Source organism: Hirundo rustica, chromosome 5, assembly GCF_015227805.2.
Source record: "Hirundo rustica isolate bHirRus1 chromosome 5, bHirRus1.pri.v3, whole genome shotgun sequence".
NCBI lineage: Eukaryota > Metazoa > Chordata > Aves > Passeriformes > Hirundinidae > Hirundo > Hirundo rustica.
The window spans coordinates 62,975,021-62,997,909 of NC_053454.1; the positions used below are offsets into that span (position 1 = coordinate 62,975,021).

The 22,889-nt window shown below is 40.2% G+C and overlaps 1 protein-coding gene across 33 annotated transcripts in view; it reads right to left on the bottom strand.

The window, feature by feature from the left end:
* Positions 1 to 21,631, bottom strand: part of ARSJ (arylsulfatase family member J) — a 149,099-nt gene extending 127,468 nt beyond the window's left edge. For 21 of the 33 annotated variants that reach the window (XR_005700839.2, XR_005700837.2, XR_005700835.2 and 18 more), the window contains exons 1-3: positions 21,586 to 21,627; positions 14,454 to 14,504; positions 12,251 to 12,352 (exon numbers count right to left, since the gene is read on the bottom strand). The gene's annotated coding sequence lies outside the window, so the exon portion shown is untranslated. Of the gene's footprint in view, positions 1 to 363; positions 463 to 12,250; positions 12,353 to 14,453; positions 14,505 to 21,585 lie in introns of those variants that run through there. The other 12 variants (XR_005700854.1, XR_005700846.1, XR_009207844.1 and 9 more) reach the window with 7 other exon arrangements.
* Positions 21,632 to 22,889: the final 1,258 nt, after the last annotated feature.

The window sequence follows — 22,889 nt, forward strand, 5'->3', positions numbered from 1 at the left end:
ATATTGTATACAGACAGAGAAGTACTTGTGTACAGGATATTATCAACACAGCCCCTTTGGAATGACAGTCATTTTCCTATCCAAGAGGGAAAAGTAGTAAAAATGACAAGCTGTTATTTTTAACTACAATGCTGACTCCTTCAGCAGCTTCTAGTCCATCTGAGATAGGCTGGAACAGATTGGATTTTAAAAACGTAGCTAACGCATGTGGAGCACTAACAGTGCAGCAAGTTCTTTGGGCCTCCTTTACTTGCTTCTTCCACAGTCAGAACAGAATGTTCACAATACAGGACATCACTTACTACATGCACATCAGGGCATTATGTGTTTAACAGCAAGAAGAGCTGAGAAGATATCACTTTTCCTCAGTTTCACAGGCCACAAACTTTCAGTTGGACATCCCCATAACGACTGAGAGTTACAGAAACAAAATTTCCATGGGAGCATACAGCACTGTTAGCCCTGCAATGAAAGCGTACTTTCAGGAAACAGGAGGAGCTGTAGCGGCCATTATTACAATGATGGCATGAATAAGATGCAACCCTATGAAGCATGCCCAAAAAGGCATTAAAAGTAATTAAGAAAATTTTTTTTAAGTTTACATTGATCAAGCATTTTGAATATACCAACAACTTGATCATCCTGACTTGACCTAAGTCGTATAAATGTGAACTAAGTAGGCTTATTCATCAAATAACATCTGTTAGAATTGAAATGAAGACATACATCATACCTTTGCTTCTCTAAAACTAGTTATTTACTAAAATTAATGAGTGATTGCTCTCATCAGCATTTTCAGACACTCCCAGAACGCAGATACTACTTTGCTAAGATACAAAAACACAGTTGAGAAGAAATGCTTCTGTTTCAGGGTTCAAATTCTACTTAATAGTGTAATACTGGCTAATTACAGGGAAAACAACTTCCATTTAATTGTTACTTTGCGACATCAAAAGTCCTTAATACCACCTAACTGCAGAAACAATTAAACGCAATTATGTCACTGATTGATATAAATTATGCATTAATCATGATCTTTACCTATCCCAAGTACTTCACACTGGACACCATGGCAAAGTCTGTAATTAACACAGAAAATCCAGCTGCAGAAAGGCAGCCCAGAAGCTGGACAGAATAACTTGAGGTGCTTGGAATCACAGAACAGTTTGGACTGAAAGGGACCTTTAAAGATCACCTCATTCTAACCCCCTGTGGTGCACAGGGACATGTTTCACTAGATCAGGCTGCCCCAAGCTCCATCCAACATGGCCTTGAACACTTCCAGGGATGGGGCATTGACAGCTTCTCTAGGCAACCTGTCTCACCACCTTAATAATAAAAAAGTTCTTCCTCATATCCCTTCTAAAACTATCCTCTTATCAGTTTAAAACCATTGTCCCTCCTCTCCATTCTCAGAGCCAGCCTCTCTCTGCACTGGAAGCACTGATACACACTCCCCAAGGAAGAATTCCATTTTCTATGCAAACAGTTTTCCTGAAAACCAGTAAGTTTTCCAAAGACTATTAATACAGACAATACAGAAGAGCTTGCATACACATCATAATTCCTTGGAAGAAAAAGCCCAACTACACCAAATGGTGCTGTGAGACCTTGAGGAGTGACCTCGAGGCTGCTGCAATGCTGTGAGCAATTGTGCTACCCAGGCTGTTCAAATTAGGCTCCTCTTGCTGTGACAGCAGTTCCCCGTGCATGCCTGACTGAGCTTTCAGAAGGGATGTATTTGCTGTTTCAGTGTGGACCCTTTGGAAACAACCAGGACTTCAGAATCCAAAACACATAATTTTTTCACTATCCTGCACATTACCGCTGGTGCTTGGAACCAGAACACAGCTGTATCTATAATTTCCTAGTAAATTGATCTACACTGCTTTCATAGTAACTCTGCAATAGTGAGAAAAATTTCTGGACCTTAATTTAAGGAACACTGCTCAGAAGGTGACCAACTCACAACAGAGGGAAAACACGGCATCTTTCAGTATTTTTATCTGGGATCAGACAGTAATTTCTCACATATGATATTTAATGTATTTCACATAAAGCTGTTCTCTATTTCCCCAAACTAACCCATAATAAAATGCAGTACACCACACACAGGGCATACTTCCTGTGATGCAGTCACCTAGATCTGTGGTGTTCACCAGGCCATTCTTTCAAACAAGAGCTAACACCTGCCTCCCCTTTTACCAACACAAGTAATATTTGTAAATGAAACTGTTACCTCTGTCGCTATAAAATGAATTCCAGTTGGAGACTGAGGTTCCCCAAAACTGAACATGATAGACAGCTGTGACTGTAGAAATAAAGAATATAACACTTCTCTACAATTATTTTATCATTCAGAAGCCTGTTTCGGATGAATACAGAGAAATAACTAAGCTGATCAATAAAATTACAAGTCTAGGATCAGATCAGAGCAGCCATATAGAAAACCAGGAGCTGTACTTTGGCTTTTCACTGGTAGATTAATCTCTTCTAATAACTGTAAAGTGTACAATAAGTTACTTATTAAAATGAGATCTTACATCTCAGGTGTAATAACATGTCTACTCAATTTCTAAGCAGTAACATAACTGGGAATGCAAACACCCCAAACTCAACAAGTACCAGAAAAAAAATCCTACGGAAAACTAATAAAGTAGAAACTGTTCAGTTTTGTCACCATGAGTCACCTTTAGGGTTATGTTGCCCTTTTTATGACCCCTACACATCACCTCCCAAAACCACCCCATCCAGTTGCCCAAGCTCCAAGGAAAAACTTTACAATTAAATCTATGCAGTTCCAACAGATAAAATGCCTTGCTATAGCTGTCTATAGCTGTACAGCTCACCTGCCTGAAGCAATGCATCACTAAAACCCATCACTTTGTGCCCTGTGGTTATAACCTTGATTTTTGCCCCCCCCCCCCCCATGATGATAAAATTTGGCTGCAACGAAGCTTGGTTGGTTAATAGTGGTTTCCTAACCTAATATGATTTCCCTTGTGGAAGAAAACTGCAGGAAGAAAACTGCCTTTTATCAAGGGGCTGGCTTTGATCTGCCAATAGCAGCAGTGTCCCCAAACAGCTATAGGGTCTCATGCCCATTTCTACCAGGATGTGGAACTCCCAGAACAGCTCAGAGGCAAGCCCTCGGCACACAGCTTGCCTGGGGCTAGCAGCGTGCCCTCAGTTGGTGCCGGCAGCTCAGGCAGACGCAGGAACTCCTCAGGCTGCAGTTTCCATGCCCTAGAGCCCCGGGTAACACTTGCTGCTCCACAGAGACAGCGGGAGCACATTACAAGTCCCATTTGCTCAAGCATATGAAACGAAGCTGGCTTTTTTTTTTTTTCCCTCGGCATCACCTTCTGCACTGTTATACTTCAGGAATCAGCTATGCCTTGGCTTGTCTCTTGTAGACAGCAACGGCAAAACACTCAGAGTGACAGGGAAAGCCAAGCTTCATGCTACAATATTCTGACACTCAGCAGTTTTAAAAGCAGCTTGTGGTCCCAGGAGGGGTCACCACCGTTCTAAAAACAGACCCTATTCACAGAGATAAACCCAAATCTGATAGCCCTCCACGCACAGTGAAAGGTAGAAGTTGATTGTCAACCCTGCTTGATTTCTTATTAAATTCTGCATCTCTCCCACAAAACGATGCCTAAAAGAGGTACTTTCCAACAGCTTGGGACCCTCAGTGAGCCATTAGCACCTCCTTGGCTCCTGAGGGACTTTCGTAGAGGGGACGTACTCATACTTCCCAACAACAATGGGAGACGAGGAGATAACTCCTATTGCATAAACGGGGCTTCTTGCTTGCATGGGAAAAAGATGCAAAGTGGAGGTACATTATTCAGAAGAATCCTCTGTTTAAATGGAGCTTCTCCTACTAGATGTGTCTGCCCTGCTCATCAGAGCAACACTTGTTTTTAAAATCTTTTCAGGACCACATCAAAGAACTAGTTAAAAATACTGTTGGTAGTTACAGGTCTAACAGCAAAAGAGTTCAAGCCAAGAGTAAATTACACTTTTCTGCTTAACTATATTGAAATTTAAGACAGTCTGTATTTCTTATTTACTTCATAGCAAAGCAGGAGCACAGGAAAGCTCTGTGCCACTAACTTAGTCAAACAAAAAACTTTTAACAATGTGTGTGGATCTAACATCACCTTTTTATTACCAATATCTACATTCCCATCTTTAAAGCAGATATCAAGATAGCACTATTTCAGATACCCCCCAGAACTAGACCTGAAAAGGGAAATCTAGCAAAAAGCAGCAAAAAATTGTCAGGAAAATTAATCCACAAACTCCAGAGGTTTATGTCCAAAAAGGAGACAGAGGAGTCCTTTTACTTTATTCCAATAAAGGGAGAGGCCATGGGGCATTTCCCCTGGGGTCTCTCAGATTTTCAGAGGACGCAGCCTCCTTTTTATCTTAATTTCCCGGCCGCATTTCCCTCTCTCTTCCCCCATCGGCTGAGGTACTTGAGAGGTACAGACTTCCCGAAATGCCTAAGATTCCCCTTTTAATGTATAACCCCCCCTAATTTTTATGGGATTTATGGGTTTTTCCCCATTGTTACTTTCATCTTTCAATATTCAGTTTCATTTACAAACAAACCTACAGTTTGTTTGTAAGGGGAAATTTCTTCTTTTCCATTCATCAATCAGTAGAATCCTTCCCATTGCTTCTTTTATCTCTCAGTGCTAGTTTTATCTACCAGCAGACCAAGAACTCGTTTGTAAAGACAAATCTTGTCATTCCTCTCAAGCTGAAGTACAGTTTAAGAATGAAATGCAAGAGACAAGAGAACATCCCCTGGGGATTTGTGTGATGGGCAACACCCATTAAAGTACAGTTTATGAATAGCTAAGTTCATGTTATACCTTTGAAACCACAGTTCGATTAGCTTCCCTCCAACAACTCTACATCCTGGGAACAGAAGGCTGACTGAGCTAGTCGGATGTTTGCATTAAAACAAATGGTGTCCTAAAAACGCCTTGATATGTACAGAGAGAGCTTTAGAAGCCTTTCTGAGGTAAATGGATACAGCTTCTCTTTTTTTGGAGGGAGGAACGGAGCTTTGCCAATCCATCAGATGTCACAAGTTGTGAACACTAAGTGTCCTTAAGCAGTCAAACTGCCTGAGCAGTGAGAAAGTTTAGCATCTTTTTATTCTAAGCCATATTATAGTAATTCTTTAAATAAGACTTTTTTAACCATTTGGACACCTCACCACATTTAGATATATTCCCATGTTGGTATTTTTACTTCCAACTTACTATCCCTCAAGCCTGTTACTCTTTTAAGAGGTATATGGGCATGTTACGAAATCTTCCCCTGAATATCTCTAATACTTTAATTACAAGGAGATGTGTTCATAAAGATGTCACATAAGAAATCAACTGCTGGGGAGAAACAGATATTTCTTATTTTGTTTTAAACTCACCTGACAAATATTTTGAAATTTTAAAGTCATTCTGTTACACAAGTGATTTTACCAACTTTCCTTAAGTGGGTCCACAGTATCTGAGACTACAGCACTGAAATCCTTTTCTATAGAAGGAGAGAAAACACCAACATTCTTAGATGCTTCTCCCTACCACAAAATGAACAACAATAGTTAATGCAAGGCCAGAGACACAGAGCTCTGAAAACCACACAGTAAAGGCCTAAAGAACTCAAAATCTTCAAGATGATTTAACACTTTTCCCTCTGATGATTTGCTGCTAAAACCAGTGCTTCACCTGTGTCTAGACCTAATGTGCTTGTGCTTTTGTGTGCGCTGGACACCAGTAAACTAAAACCAGGTAGGCAGCTACTAAATATGCTGAAAGAAGGGGAATTTATTGTAATAAGGAAAATAGATAAAAAAGGACTCAATGTTATGATCCCAGTTTTACCACCATAAACTCTCTCCATAAACACAATTTCCCCATAGTGTAGCTAACAAGTCATTACCTTCCAAAGCAGCCAGTGGTTTAAGTTGCTTGACTTTCAACGAGATTTACCATTTCAGTTTGCACTGGAATTCTCCTGGCAGGCTCAGAAACAAGGAGAAACTAAGAGTTTCAAGTAGTTAATCTCTCTGTTTTGATTGCTCATCCTCCCACTAAGTGTGCCTTTCCAACTGAACAAATTTTGAGGAAGCTGCTGAATATCTCATCTGTATTTACTTTCATTTGGAAATCTTCAGGGCTGCTACTTCACAGCTGCTTCATGGAAAAATTTTATTAGATAAACTGAATGACTTCTCATTAATCATTTCATAAGGTAACAGAAAAGAAGCCCCTTTTTTTCCCATGGTATTTGATGACATAGTGCTATATAGCCTCTCCTTTCCAGAGGAGATTAAATCACCATCCATTTGACATCCGTGCAACTATGAAGCACTTCCTGTAAGCAATGTGCAAATTCAGTTCTTGGACTTCCCAAATTTGTAACATGTAACAGAAAAATCTACTACATAAGAAGCAATATGAGAATGAAATCACGAAGCCAGGCACCTAAGGCAGCACCACCACAATACTCCTCAGACACTAACTGCCCTAAGAACTACACAATAGTCTTCATTATCTACAAACAGCCTGACTAAATAGTGCATTCTGGGGGAACAACAATAATATGCATTATTTCCTATTATTTTGCATTAATGCATACTATTTCCTATCTTCTCAAACACACTCAAGGTGGTAGCCTTTACGTAATAACCTGTCCCTTACCAGACACAAACACCACAGATTGCTCTGCAGAGCCATAGCTCAGGTAAGTTCAAGGGCTCTCAGAGTCCTGCTTAGGAGGAGCAGTGCTATGAAAATGGCAAGTGGGCTTTTAACAGTTCATACGACTGGTTAATGAGTGACAATAAAATACATCTGTTGTTTGGAAAACCTTGAGCAGTGCTACTTCCTAGTATCTAGTAAGAAGTGCTGTGTTTAACAACATAGTGAAGTCAGAGAAAACACAAGCCTTTCAAATTAATCTAAAAAAATCCATTTGATAGAAAAATACAAAGTAGTTTAACATGGGTGGGATTTTAGATTTTGATTGCATATTGGATTATTTAATTCTTACAATTATTCTTAATAGGTCTCAAGTCTGTAAAAATTTAAATTAGCAAGAAGAACAAGTTCGAATTCTCACAAGTTAATAAAAAAGCTTGCAGACCCCCAGACAGAAGTTACTTGGATTCCCCTGACATCAGTCCTCTTCATCCAAAAGAACTTCACTTTTTGTCCAATAAGTGTCATTAGAAGTGTTTTTCCATAAATATACAAAGTAACTGGCTGACAGATTCACATAATTGCGGCAACTTTATCTGACATTCCTAGCCCTAGTGCCATTTTAGCCACGGGTAGTGGCTAGGTCACGCTTTTCCACACTAATGTGTCTATTTAGTAGAGCTACGGCAGAGTCAGAGCTTGACGGATTTGGTCCTGTGATGTCCCTGTTCATGAATCATTAACATCATCACAGGCTGAGGCTGAAAGGGAACTCCTGAAGTTATGCTCTGATGCCTTTGGAGGGTACTTTGTGCTGTCCCAGGCTTGCTCTCAGATCTGGCTGTGACTTAGTGGACACCACACTTCTCTGGCCAACCTCTGCTGCTGCTCAATCACCCTTACTGCAAAATAATGTTTCCTGATGTTCAGCAGAAAACTCCCCTGTTTTATTTTGTGCTCAGTGGTTCCAGTTCTGGCAGCAGACAGCAAAGGTGGCCAAATTGCCTCCTCTGTACCCTCCCTACAGCTGTTTGTCCACTGACAAGATGCCCCCGAGCCTTCTCTTCTGAGCTGAAGAGCCACAGTGCTCCCAGCCCTTCCCTGCAGACAGGATGATGCTTTTCCTTGAACACCTTCCCGCCCCTTGGCTGCACATTCTCCAGTATGTCCATACCTCTCCTGTGCTGAGGAGCCCACAGTATCCAAGGCATGGTCTCACCAGTACTTAACACTTCGGAAAAAGCTGCTACAAGGTCAGAAACAGCTCTGTAGAAGAAGTGTGTAAAGCTAAGCTGACTGTTCTTAAAACGTGCCAGCACACAGAAGGTTTCCTAATACCAAAGATTACCATTGTCTGACTTAGCTTTAGCATCTTTGACCACATTCCTGGCCCAGATTTTAAATAAAAAAAATCTGTCCTTAACATTACAGTTCAACAGAGGAATTCCAAGACACATTTTAGCATCAAGTTGCTTTCCAATAAAATGACTTCAAAAACACCCTGGATTCTTAGTTTGGATCACCTGACATTTTAAACAAATAAATGCCATTTAGCACTGAAAATATGAAGCTATTACATATCTAGAATAATCTCCTAATGTTGAAAGCAGACGTCCAAAAGGTCTATCCCATAAAGTTAATATAGCCTTTAATTGTCTAGGGACCTCTTCCTGTCACACACTGAGAAGAATCACTATGCAATGCACAGATGATGATACAATCTCTACTTTTGGCATTTGTCTCCTCAGGAACTTTTCTGAATGATGCCACAAATTTAATAGCACTCCTTCCCAATTCTACTAAGGAGAACATCTGAAATTAGTCATTATCTCTTATGCTTCAGCAATGGCTAGAAAAAGTTTAGGGAGGAAATGAGCTGGTTTATGTTAATTTTCAAGGCATTAAGTTGAGACAGTAAAAGATCAAGTAATCTGAGTGTGTCACAAAAATTTGGCAAAGGAAGAAACTAGAACTTTATTTCCTGAGTTCTGACCTGAAACCTACCTTTTGAACTTGAACTATAAGCTTGTTAATTTTACCATTTGTATAACAAAGGCACCATACACAAAAGTACACGTAGTCAGCAATTGAAATTACGCATGATAATATTGCTCCTACCAGAAGTCCATTAATGGTTTCCTAATCTATGATTGTACTGCAGTAACACTTGGAGAGGAGTGTAGGTATGTTGGCCTTTCCTTTTTCCTCCAAGTAATCATGCAAAGAATAAGTAGGGCATGTCAGGCTTCTGCTCCAAGTCCTCACAACACTTTGGACACAGACAAACAGCTTCCAAAGTGTACCTGTGAATCCAGTGGTCCAGACACAGGCAAACACTAATGACCCTTAACCTGATGATGCTTGAGCTGGGATATGAATCTAGCAGAGATGCCTATCGATGCACTGACATCCCCACACCTGTCTGGGGCAGAATCCAGCCCAGCCACCTGCAGTCAGGCTGGCATTCACTGCCAAGGCAAATGCCAGGTTATGACACAATCCAGTAGTTTTGCCTAGGAGGAAGCACATCAAGCATGAAGATGAAGAGAACTGCGTTTAGTACTCTTTTGTTCCCATACCATAAATAAAGGAAACTGAAATATTTGTCCAGAACTTCCTTGTAATTCACAATGAGTTCCCCCTGCAGACTAGGTGACAGTTATTGAAAAGCCAAAGAAATGTCTGCAGTACCCAGTGCCTGATGTCCTCAAACACTGATTGTACAGGCAATCCAAATGCTCAGCATGCCTCACAGGAGCTTGTTACTGTAGTATTCCTTACACAGTATCACATATCAACCCCTTCCTTCCCCTGCAGAGTCTGAGAGATACTTAAAACTAGGTACTATAGCAGGAAGCTTGCCTCTGTGCCAAACCAGAGTTAGGCCCACATTTAACCCTCACTGAAGTCCTTGCAGTATCTCATCAAAAAAGTCACTGCCAACTTTATGGTTCTGTGTTTAAATTCTCATCCTAATTTCACCCACCACAATGTTCCAGAATGAAGGGGAGAGAAAGATCGAACACTTGGGTCCAGATTATCTTTTTAAATATATACATATACTGATTCTAACACATTTAATACATTTATAACTTGTAACTGACAGGAAAATCATAAATAAGTTAAAGTGGAACCAATAGCAAGGTGGGTTGAGCGGGAAGAAGAATAAACAGACCAAATAAAAAGCAAGTGGCACAGAGATAACCTATAATAAAGGGATATCTTTATTATCACAGAGTACAACAAAAAGGGGAATTACATAGGAATGGAGAAACCCCATGGATAATGCTTCACATATTTCACAGTATTCCCCTTAAGGAGAATAAGAACAGATGAAGATATTTTTTTCATTTACACCAGGATATTAACAACACTGACTGGCAAGATTCTGAGAAAGAAAAGGGAATAACACAAAGTTTGCAAAGCTTTTGTATGTCTAAAAGCATATGAGAGCATCTCATACTAATGACAATGACCATAGTCCTACAACTTACCTGAAGAATTACATTCTAGAAACACACTAAAAAATCCATTTTAGAGTTCTGTTCCTGAAATTACTGTAAGGAGCAAAGTGCATTCCCCAAAAACCAAGCAAGCTTATCCTGCCCCAGGTCCTTTGGTTGAACCTAGTAAAATTTTCAAGTTAACTTCTGTGTTCTCCTTAATTGCCATGCACTTGTAAGGCAGTGCCTCAGACAGCTAATAGGCTCTTCGGAGCGAGATATGCAGATACATGCCCCAAAAGCTGTGCCAATCAAAGATTTCCACAATAAATTGAGATAGTAATTCTATTGCTGTGAACTGAGAGAGGTCAGGCTCATAGGGACAGGTAGCCTTGTTAGGCAAACCCTTGGGCATGCAGTCACAGAAGACTCAGTAAAAGGTCACGTTTGTGAACTCACACAGACTGAAAAATACCAGAATAAGATGACTGAGCAAGCAAAATTTCTTGCCTAATGTAAATTTAATAATGGAGCCACAGGTGAGTACTGCCCTGTATGTAAAAAGGAGTACTCATGTCCCATCAGGATTACAAAAAAACAACAGACTCCTATATGTAGACGTTCTGGAAGCTGGAAATGAAACCCCTTTCATACAACAACACACATGCAAGATATCATCTATCTGATGAGGCTTCTGGATACAGAAGCTGAAACTTCTTCAGGTGCTTATAACTCAGAAAATTACACCCTACTTACCAATTAACTTCTTATGGCACAAACACCGCTTTCTTGCCTGGCACACAAGTTTTCAGGGCATTACATGGCAGATAGCTCCAAGCTATTTCTGCACATTCACCCATTTTTGAATGATCCTTTCAAATATCAATACATGCACTTTTTATGTCAGTCTGAACACAGCCACCACTAAAGTCACATTTGGGAAGCCCTTTGCCAATAAACCCACCAGCTCTTGTAGTCTGATCAGTGGACAGTCAACATTTCTGTTAGTCCAGGCGCATTATAGTGGAATAGGACTCAGGGGAATGTGCTACATCTTCCCTTCCAAAAGATTAGCAGCATTATGGAAAGTAAGGAAAATAATTTGACAGCCATTACACGTAAAAGTCCAAGAAAGGGCAAGAAAAAAACCCCCAAACACTAATACAATTATGATTGGGGAAATACACTTACTCATCAACTACAACACCATGGCATAGGTACCAGTGAGGTACTGAAAACTCCACCAAACAGATAAAATTCAACTCAGACTAAAGAAATCAAAAGAAAAAAAGACTGACTTGCAAAGAGGCACAACCAAAGACTGCAGCAGTGATTACTTCACCTTGCTGGCATAAAAGGCCTTAAAAAGATTACTTGCTTTTATTTAGTCTGCAACCTGGTCAGAATCAGTAAGTATATCAAGTGTTGGCTAGAACAAATAATTCTACCTTACAAAGCAAAGCTTTTTTTTGGGGGGGGAGGGGGGGGGGTTGCTTGTTTTTTGTTTGTATTCTTGTTTGTTTGGGGTTTTTGTTTGTTTGGTATTTAGGGGTTTTTGTTGGTGGTGGTGGGTTTTTTGGTTTGGTTGATTTTTTTAGTGGCGCTTGGGTTTGATGGCTTGTGGGTTGTTTGGTGTTTTGTTTTTTTTTGTGTGTGTTTTATTTTTTTTCCCCGAGCTTGTGTGTGATGTACCAAGAGCAGAATACCAGTACAATACCAGTAGAGGTCCTTGGTTTTCAGGGCTAACCTGCCCTGCTCCAGGCCCCAAATGTTCTCAAACTTGACCAGGTAAATATAACCTGTCTACAACAGGAAGTTCCAAGCATGAGCTGTAGGTTTCCACCTCATACAGCTGGTATCTAAATCAATCCCTTTTCTCATACATAATTTGATATTGCATCACTACATGACCCTTTCCTTACTTCAAATTAAATCTCATCACATCTCACAACTTTTAGCACTCATTTCTTTCTAGATGTGTCACTATCGACAAAATGCTTCATCTGCTAGGATGTTGCAATTTTGGAATAGGAGCTGGTAACTTTTATTTTGGCAAGGTTCACATACTTAAAATTCACTTACCTCAGCAATGTTTTAGGTGTGAAGAACTTCCACAACTTGCCCACTGTCCTCCCTATTTCAGTCTGTAGACTTTCTCCCCCTGCATTTCCTTCTGGGCATATGCTGTCACAATACAGAATAAAACCCGATGTAATTTATGTTGCTAATACCATGCATTAAGTGGTGGTACTGCTATGCATTGCACACACACAAAAAAATACATCTGTTTCACCTTCATTATCAGACTATAGTCATTCCCTCTATAGTCAAACCAGCTGATCCCTATTGCTTTTTAAGCATATCTTTAAAGCTGTCTGTCTGAAAACTATCTCAGCTCTGTAACCAAGAGCTTCATAGGGAAGCATGACACTGACAAGCAGCTTCTTTTCTTTCATTTCTGATTGTTGATTTCACCATAAACCTTATATTGGTTGAAAATTGATGAGGTTAGGCTGAAAATTTTTCTAGAATCAAAAGCATTAAAGGCATTTATGTGTCCTTTTCATGGGCCAAAAAACAGACGATTTCAAATGCCATTCTACTGAAAGATGCTCAAACACATTTTGCCCTCCAAATGCTCAAGTAAGCAGGTTGTCCCCCACTAGAGGACAAGTCTTTTATGATGGATCTGTCAAGATGCTGCCCTTACATATTTGCATATTTAGTGAGCATCAGTAAACACTTTTTCCTTGATATTTTTAAAGAAATGGAAAGATGCCTCTGGTGCTCTGTATGGTGACAATAAAAAGGGCAGGTAGTGTTAGTCTGGCAGGGAGAGAGAAATTTTCCAAGAGAGATTTTCCCATTATCAATCACAAAAAGCATTTGATCCAGGCAAGACAGCAAGGTGTGACACCATCTGCCCATCACTGCGGTTGTCAATGGTAACAAAATTTAGCTGTTCATGAACATTTCTTCTGCTTTGTTCTTACTAGAACACTAAGAAGTAGTCAGAATTAAATATTGCTCATTTAACAGTGCTGCATGTATTTGTGTTTTGTTCAGAACAAATAAATTATTGGCACAATGATGTCCATCCTGTTAAACCCAGGCTGTCATACAGACACAAGACAGCAACAACTGCCAGTCCTGGTCACCAAGATGTGCAAGTCATTTCACAAATTCTTTGATGACTTGTCCTGACTTCTCAATCAACTCTTCATGGTGCTCTTCATGAGCACTGTTGTATTCAGCTGCTTTTAATTCACTGACTTCACATTCACATTCTCCATGATTTATCATTCCTACAGTTCCTTACTTTAGGGCTCCTGGTCTCTTCCATCCCTGTATCCCATGGTGCTTGCTTGCCTCTGCCATAGGTGGCAGAAGCCATCTCTGTCCCTCTGCAGCTGCCATCCTTGTCCTTGTTTCACATCCTGCTTAAGTGTGCACTCATTGTTCCTTGAATGCCACCCTTCTTGCTGTAGAGAGGGCAATATCCTTACATCTCACTCCTTGGCTGTATCCAAAATATGCATAAACCACTTGGGAAAGAACCCCAACCAGCTGGCAGAACAGCAGCTCTCCTCCACCTACCCCTCCCACAGACTCATCTCTGCCTCTAGAGCAGACCACAGTGCAGTACCACCTGTTTCTCTAATATATCATCTTTTATACTTATCATTGATCACTTCTTGGAGACCAGTCGATTTGACTTAGGCACCTATCAAAAATTTTTTTTAAAAGGCACCACAGAGGTGGGATGCAGAAGTGTTCCAAATGTGAACTAGGCTGGAAGGGAACCCGGAGAAATGCTCTTGAGCCTTATTTTTAGCAAAGACAAAACAAGAGACAGATTTACCCCAGAAAGAAGCAACAGAATCTATTCCTTAATTTCCTGATGAGCTTGTACCACTGGATAGTGCTTTCAAGAGAGCCGAACAACTCAAGTCAAAGCACCGGGCAAGGTCAACACACCAGAATAGAGAGGAAGAAGCACAACAATTCAAACTAAAAACATACCCTTATGTTATAAAACTTGTATTCCAGGCCACGTTGTGGTTCCCTGGCAGAGAAAGGGAGCCTTAACATACCCTGTCATCACAACAGGGACATGACAAGCAATGACGTGGTAATAAACATTCCAAGCTCTCAATTGCTTCCAGCAAAGGACACCAGGGCATGGAAAGAAGAAAATAGACTTGAGCACCCTCTGGGCAAGCAGATGCCGTTTTCAGAAAAGAGATGAATTACACTCAAAGTGACCTGAAGCCAATTCACTTACCACCTGTCATAGCCCCTCCAAGCACAACACTGGATCACTGGGCTCAGTGATCTAGGGAAGAAAGGAAAAAAGTTGGTGTTTGTCCTTATGAATAGGCATGAATTGAGAACTTTTCTGGTTATTTCCACCATTCAGAAGCTCATTAAACAAACCATAAGAAAAACTTGGCAACGCCTTCTCAATCATGTTTTAAAACACATGTAACATTGCTGTACAGATACACAGCTCAGCCAGTTGGAAGCTTCAAGATGCGTTGCTTTGCTTCATTCTCCAATCAGGTAATGAATAGAACATGGCACAGAACAAATATATACATTTTAATTTCAGTCTTTGCACTGTTTTATTGTTTGTTTAAGCCAGCCCAACTGAGACTCCTTGCACTATACGCCCCTGGTTGCATTCCATTGGAAACAAAGGCATATTTGAGGGAAGTACCTCTCACAAAGAGGTATTGATGAACCAGAAATCAGAGTCTGGACAAATGACCATTTTTCTATAAACACAGCTCTATTGTTTCAGCTGTTCTTCTCCAAGGGAATAAATATTTCATTATTCAAAGCAGTGGCTGAAAAAGCAGAACAACTCCTCCCCCTTCAACCAATAATCTTTCCCTCTCCACTCTAGGAAAATCAAACTCCATGGTATCTGCGATGCCTCTCTTGCAATATTTGTATTAATTTTTTCACTCTTAACTTGTCCACAAACACATTACTGTGGAGATAAAAAGAAAAAGCCTGAGCCTACTAAGACAGGTACGGTAATTTCTGTGATCCCTTGCCCACACATTAATTTCAACATGCTCTTTGCATCTGCACCACTTGTACTTAACTCTTGGCTTTGCTACTACCAATGCCTTCATTTTCACTAATCCTTTTGCTTTACTCAATCCTTCAAGCTGCATGGAGCTCCTTCCCAAGTGCGTTCTCACCCATTTCAGACACAAAATCAAAGGGAGGAACCAATTCCATCTTCCCTCCAGCCCTAGCAGATTTCAACATATGATCCAAGTCAGGAACACTTTTTTCCTGGGAATCACTATTTCCAATCCACACAAACCCCACAGCACCAGAGTTACAAAACAAGACACGATTTTTGTAGGTGTGGAGGGATACTTCCCAAACCTAACACCCAAAATCCACACTCTGGCAAGATAGGAGGAATGCCAGTGAATAGTTTCTCTAGTGTCCTATATCTCAAAAGGGAGCTGAGGGGAGAACTCACTCCTGTCTTCAACTGCCCAGTGGGATTGGATAAAGGAACAGCAAGGCTTTTCTGGGAAGTGCTCAGTGATAGTATGAAAGGCAAAGGACACAAAGGCTAAGAAGAGCTGCCGAGATACTTGAAAAAACCAATGTTGTTGTCAAACACTGAGAAAGGTTGCCCAAATAGGCTGTGGAACCCTGATACTCAAATGTTCCAGACTGAAGTAGCCAGGCCCTAAGTACCCAAAACTTAGGGTACGATCAGTTCTGGGCAGGGGTGGGATTAGACCTCCAGACATAGCTTGTAACCTGGATGATTTTAGGATACCCATGCTCAGGAATGCCTGTATCTGGAGTAACTGTAGCCAGTAACCATCTCCAAAATTGTGTTACAAAACTTCTACAAGGGGAACATGAAACAGCAGGAAGATGGATTAAGGCTCCCAAATATTCAAATCTATATATTCAAATCTATATAGGACAGTTCTAGAATGGATTTTAGTACAGTTCTCCATTCACAGCACACAAAACCAAAAACATCAATAATCAGTTACTAAGTATCAGTTAATAATCACACATAGAAAAATATCCAATCCCCCCACCCCCCCGACCATAACAAAAGGAGGAAAATTATACTAACTGCAAATGGATCCAGATTTACCATGCCTTACTAATAAAAGTACCAACCTTCCAAAACTGCTGGTAAAACTACAGTGTAGGAGGAGAGTTTAATCATGAAATGGCAGATTTTTTCTTCCCTAAACATACACTTTGATCAGCTGCAGTACAGTCATTACAGCTAGAGTAATAGGATAATGGGACAAATGGAAGTGTAACAGTTCACTGCTCCAAACATTTTCATGCTCTTGCATATGTTTAACACATTCTTGATATGAAATAAGATCCAGGCTCCTTCAGCAAAGCATTCAATGTATTACTCAATGTTCTTAGGAGGGCTTTAATATGGATATACTCAGCAAGAGACAACAGCTTCAAATTAAGTCACTGAGGGCTGAGTAAAGGACAAGGTGCTGCAGAGGAAGATCATTGATATGAGGAGACAAACACAGGAAGCACATCATTATGTGATGATATCAACCCCGGGCTGCAGAGAGACGGAAGAGCTCGACACTGAGAAACAGCGTCTGCTCTCCCCCACGTCACAAGTTCAGGCAAACACATCCCTACAATTGTTATTCCCATCCAATTTCGGTGTACCTGGTGCATCATAAGCACAGATGGGTTTACGAAGATATCCACAGATACAAGCTAGTTAGCTCCATTTCCACACAACTATTTGCAAATGTGTTAATGAAAAAACAATGCCAAGAAAATAAACAGATGATTAACGCAAGGAAAATTTCCCCTCCAAGAGGAAAAAAGAAAATATTCCTAGAAAATAAAAGCAGACAAAACACTCATTTGAAAAGGAGAGAACATATTTTCAATAATACAAAGTATTAGGTTTTTTTTCTACAATTGTTTAAAACTGACTTCCTAGAGTTCGTATAAATCATGTTGCTGATATTCTGTACAAGCTTGCCACTTGCTTAAAGATATTTCCCTTGTTCTATTTAACACTGTTATTTAAATGCAGCCTTTAACATTACATTATTCAGAATTACATCAACACTGTTAAATGCACGAAAAGTTCAAAAGTTAGTACATAAGAAACTCATGAAGAACTCGGACAAATACACATAAAATAACTCATTTGAGACCTTTGACTTTAAAGAAACAAGTATGTCAGCAGGGGTATGACACAGCACACTAACAGATTTCTAATATCTACACATATAGTTTAAAACTTCTTTTTAGCTTGTTGGAGCTCTAATTTGGTAAGGCTACTGTTTTCCTTAGTTTTGTGAGGAATTGAAATGGGTTCCTGACATTCTTAAAAGTGTCTTTCCGACCCTTTTCTTGGTATTTATTTCATCTCCTAAATAAAAGGAAAGAAGAAAGGCTACACTGAAAACTGAATTAACGAGAGCAGTTTGGAGAGAAAATGACTTTCAATTTGTTCTCTCTTCCAAAGCTGACTGCCTGCTCTGAATGATTCATTCTACACTTCAGGCCCCCAAGCTTTTTGGTTGCCTTAAGGACAAGGACTGCATGAAATAATTGAAACCAACAAGGAAAAATGTGACTTTTTAGGAAATGGTACTGGACACCTTTTTTAAAAACAGATAAACCAGTAAGAAATGGTAAAGCCACAAAAGAGACAATGTAAAATGACCCAGCAGGTATTCTAAAAGGTATAGCTATAAAAACAAGACAACTTAGCTGCAAAAGGCTGTGGTCTCTTAAACAGACTTTGCTGGTGGAATTGCGCATTATGGATAGATTTCTTAGACCCGAGCAGAAGCAAAAGTTTTTACTTTACACCTAAGTAAAAAAGGCTTCTGCAGCACTCAGAAAACATCTTGACAGAATTGCTTTTATTACACGGGCTACTTAAAAGCACAGAAGAAGGAAAATCATTTGTAAGGTAGACAGGAACGCATAAAGACGAAAGTCTATTACTGTAAAGATTGAATAGAAAAACAGAACGAGTTCCTGAGACACCTGCCTCTCCATCTGAAGCACAAAGAGGTCCTGTGATACTGGAAGCAGTGATTTCTGTACTATATTCTCTGAGCCTAACACAATACTTGCAAAATGAAACACACAGATACACAAGTGAGGAACTTGTTAGGAAGATCTGGCATGAGGATGTGGTTGTGGCTACCCATACATTGGGAAACAACTTCTTGGTACGTGGTAGGTACATAGAGTGACTTTGGCATGCTCCCCCATCACACCCAACAGCAGAGTTACGACAAGATGAACTGCTGCTGAGGGTCCACAGCCGCACAGTAAGTTCAGTACTAGAAGTTCCTGGCTTCCCCAAGCACTACAGAGCTGAGATATGCTTGTGGCAACTGGAACACCATAGTCCCCTCCCCTCTCTGGACTCACATCAGTGGCCATACTTGATTCCCATAGCAGACTGGATTCATCAGAGTTGGGTTATTTTGCTTCTTATTCATTGCTAGAAGTCACAGTCCCTGACACCTTCCAGCTTTGGATGTCAGTGTATTTCTATTAGTCACTTGGCACTGGAGCTAAAACTCAGGATCTCTGCCCTGTACCCCTTGCAAACACCCCAAAAAGAAGGCTGGAGAGCCCTTTCCGGTTCTTAATCTCTCTCTTCACACAAATACTTGTTCAGCAATTTAGGATTGAAAGGAACCTCCTGAACTGGGACTATTAACTCATACAGAACCCAGTCCTCCCTTGGCTTTTACAGGCCCATTAGGTTCATGTTAAAATCAGAGTAGCTTTCTAGCAAAGGAAACAGTACAACAGGTTACAGTCATAATTAGTTTACTGAGGAGAGCTTAGCACTACCTGAGGAGACAGAGCACATCACATGAAGGAGGGACAGGATGTCTTTTCAGCAGCCTTTAAATACTGTTTAACTAACACTTTCAAATTGCTGCTTAGTGTCATCTTTGACTAAAAAGACGTTAAAATGCCAAGCCCAGCAGGGCTTGACAACACAAGGAAGAAAAAAAGAAAGAAAAAGAAAAAAGGAACCAACTGAATGAGACACAAAGGAAACGCAGAACTATGTTTAAAGGGACTCATAACTAATCTTTTATCAAGCTTTTACCACTCCACAGCCAAGGCTATGAAGACTCTTACTGAGAGGAATGACAAGATTTGTCTTTACAAACAAGCCCTGGGTCTGCTGGTAGATAAAACTAGCACTGAGAGATAAGAGAAACAATGGGCAGGATTCTATTGACTGATAAACGGAAAAGAAGATACTTGCCTTTACTAACAAACCATAGGTTTGTTTGTAAATGAAATTGAATATTGAAAGATAAAACAACAATAGGGAAAAAACATCAAATCCCATAAAAATTAAAAAATTGGGGGGGTTATATATTACAAGGGGAATCTTAGGCATTTCGGGAAGTCTGTACCTCTTAAGTACCTCAGCCAGTGGGGAAAGAGAGGGAAATGCGGCTGGGAAATTAGGATAAAAAGGAGGCTACGTCCTCCGAAAAACTGAGACCCCAGGGGAAATGCCCCATGGCCTCTCCCTTTAATTGAATAAAGTAAAAGGACTCCTCTGTCTCCTTTTTGGACATAAACCTCTGGTGTTCGTGGATTAATTTTCCTAACATTACTAATGTATAAAACAGAACACCAAACACGCACGTACCACACCCCTATCACCTGTATCAGCACGGAACTACCGAGTGGATCTCGGTTCATTTAACTGCTTCCTTGAAGCCCTTTTGAGGTGCTGCACACTCACTCTGCTCCTTACAGTCATGCTCAGAGGGGCTAAGGAGAACAAATAAGATGCACAGAGCTTTAGCATTTGGTGTTTTCTTAATAGGCGTGTCAAGAGCTCTCTTATCAATGAGAAACACTGTAAGAACTAAATACAATACAGTACTGCTAGAGCAATGCTTTTGTTTGCTTTACTGCTCTTTTTTTCCTGTCAGACAAACAGCAACACCTTCTAGTAGAGTATCCAGGCACTATTAATTATTTTACTTATTACATACAAACTAACCTTTTCTGCTTACACAGGAAAGATACACAAAGTGTAGCTTATTATCAGGGATAATTTAAGTTAGAAGCATAAATGCAAAACTACGCAGTGTTTCCAGAAGCCGCTCTCAAGGAAAAATACAATCAAGCACCTTGTCGGATTAGTTCGCTTTCTCTGGATCCAGGTTTTGAACTCAGTACTTGTTAAAATATGTGCATAATGACAATGGGGTCTGAAAAAGCCTCTTGCAGAAGCTAGGTATAAAATCAGTACTAGTTCCAAGTTAGAGTATTTTAGAATTTTTTTTTGCCTTGTAAAATAAAACTACTGTAGTGGCCTTTTGCAATTACTTCTTCCTGTCTAAGGAACTAATTAGAACAAGCAACTCCCACTAGGTAACAGAATCAGAATACCTTTTGATATTTTAAGCTGAAAAAAGACCACCACCAACACCTGTTTCATGTTGTTTTCCTCAAATTTAAAAAGATGAAGTCCTAGTGCTCCTTTTTGAAAACAGATGAGGAGAGCTATACGTGGTGTTATCTGCTAAGATAATAAAAACCTATAAAATAGCAAACTACATGCATAAGCACTTTTAACTACAACTAAGAGGACAGGATTTCTATATACATTTGTTTTACAAACCTAATGAATAGTCTTACAAAATTGAATTTAAAACAATTTTCATAAAGGCATGAACAGAAACGTTCATCTTTCTATTGCTATAGTCCTTTTCAAAAGCACACTGAGGAATACGCTTCCACACAATTCAGGAAGTGACTAAGCAAGTGGAGAGGAAAAATAGTCAAACCCAGGAGTGAAACAGGGAGTTGTACAGGCTTTGAACCCGCTTCACTAAATCACCGTTAAGTGTAGAAAAAAAATAAATGAACAAAAAGTTACCAAAACAAATGACATGACACTATCCAACTAAGAAGCACCCACACCTAACACTCTTACTACTTGTGTTTCAGCATTACCCTAGAACTTGAAAATGCTCAGGGATAAACACAGCCTAAATTCCCAGAAACAACTTCTGTAAAAACATATTATCTCAACTTACTAGCAGGAAAACCACCTGAATAGTCTTTCAATTCTCTGACAACATTTTCACACACAGCATTCTGCTTAAAGCAGTAAAAAAACCTCAGAAAAACCCCAAAACTTAATGAGCACCTCTACTCCCTGGATTAGAGTTCTCAACACAAGAAATATTCCAAGGCCTAAGAAAGTTCTTCTAGATCACTATTGCATTTCTAACAGTGGGAAAAAACCCTTGAGAGACAGCATAACCCATTCTGACAAGCACACCCCTTGTTACTCACTCACTCACGATACTCAGTTATTGTATTTGCACAGCAACAGGGTCAAAGCCTACCTTCAAAGCTGAATTGTAGCACCCTCACCCACAGAGCAGCTCCCTCCATTGCTAACCTTGCTCAACCAGCCTGCCTTTTATCTCCTCAGGGGTAATAAAGGAAATCAAGATCAGCTGCATTTCATGAAAAGCTTTCCTCTCATCTCTTTAACCTGCTTTGGTTACTGTCACCTGTTGTCAAATCACAGCTTCTAGTGAATAGCAGCTGTGTAGCTGTCATCTCTACCCCCTTCGTGGTTTTGCAGATCTTGACCAAATCCCCTCTCAGCTATTCCCTTTCCACACAGAAGTGTTACACCTTCTTCAGTCTTTCCTCATAAGAGAGCTGCTTGATCTGCTCAAACGCTTTAAGTGCTCCTCCCTGTGCCTCCTCTGACCACAGAACGTCCCTTACAAGGAGGCACAGCAAAGTGGGATTTATCTGCATTGAAGTGTCCTGACCCCCATGGTCAACAAACCTCCTCAGAAACTTACAGCGCTGCCAGACAAGGAATAACTAAGACATGAGGTCTTACCTAAATTTGCCCATAAAGGATTCCTTCTTTGTTAAAATTTTTGTCCCAGGAAATAGAACATTTTGTTTTGTAATTACACAAGCTGCACCGAAAGAGCAACTGCAGGCACGTCACAGATTTGCCACCTAGGAGAAAAACAGTCTGCTGCTACCCAGATATCCATCAGTTAACTAGAAATTACCATTTCGCACCTACACGAGCCACAAAGCATGGGGTGACGACCTTAGTTCTCTGTTGGGAACCATTTAGAGCTGTAATACACAGTTTCGGGGCTCACCCATTCAGGTAGAATTAACTCGTGTGTTAGTGTCACTCGTGTGAGATAATGAGGCCAACAGTTGCCTACACAAAGGCAGACTCGTTTGTACATTTTTCTTGCTTTTATGAGGATCTGTGAGCAGGTTCCAAAGAGTGGAGAGCAGATCTAGAAGTGCTGGTTGTGTGGAAACGCTGCAGTTAAATTGGATACTATACATTTCAGATGATTAATTCCTTCAGGCATATTGGAAAGGCTAAAGAACTACAAACCCTGTTTAAATAAATTAGTTTGGCTGCTTATGACTGCATATAAATTAGGAAACAAAAGCAGCTAACACTGTCTTGGAATCTGAGTTACAAGAAAGGTAATGCTTGTACTTTGCTCTGTAAAAACTCTTGAGGTATGTGCATGTATAGCCAAAACAATCAAGGCTGAGGAAAAAACACTTAAAGAACTCGATGTGAATCATCATGATCCAGAAATCTACTGGAGAAATTCCGTCCTCTTCGGCCAGACAGGTGCAAATCAGT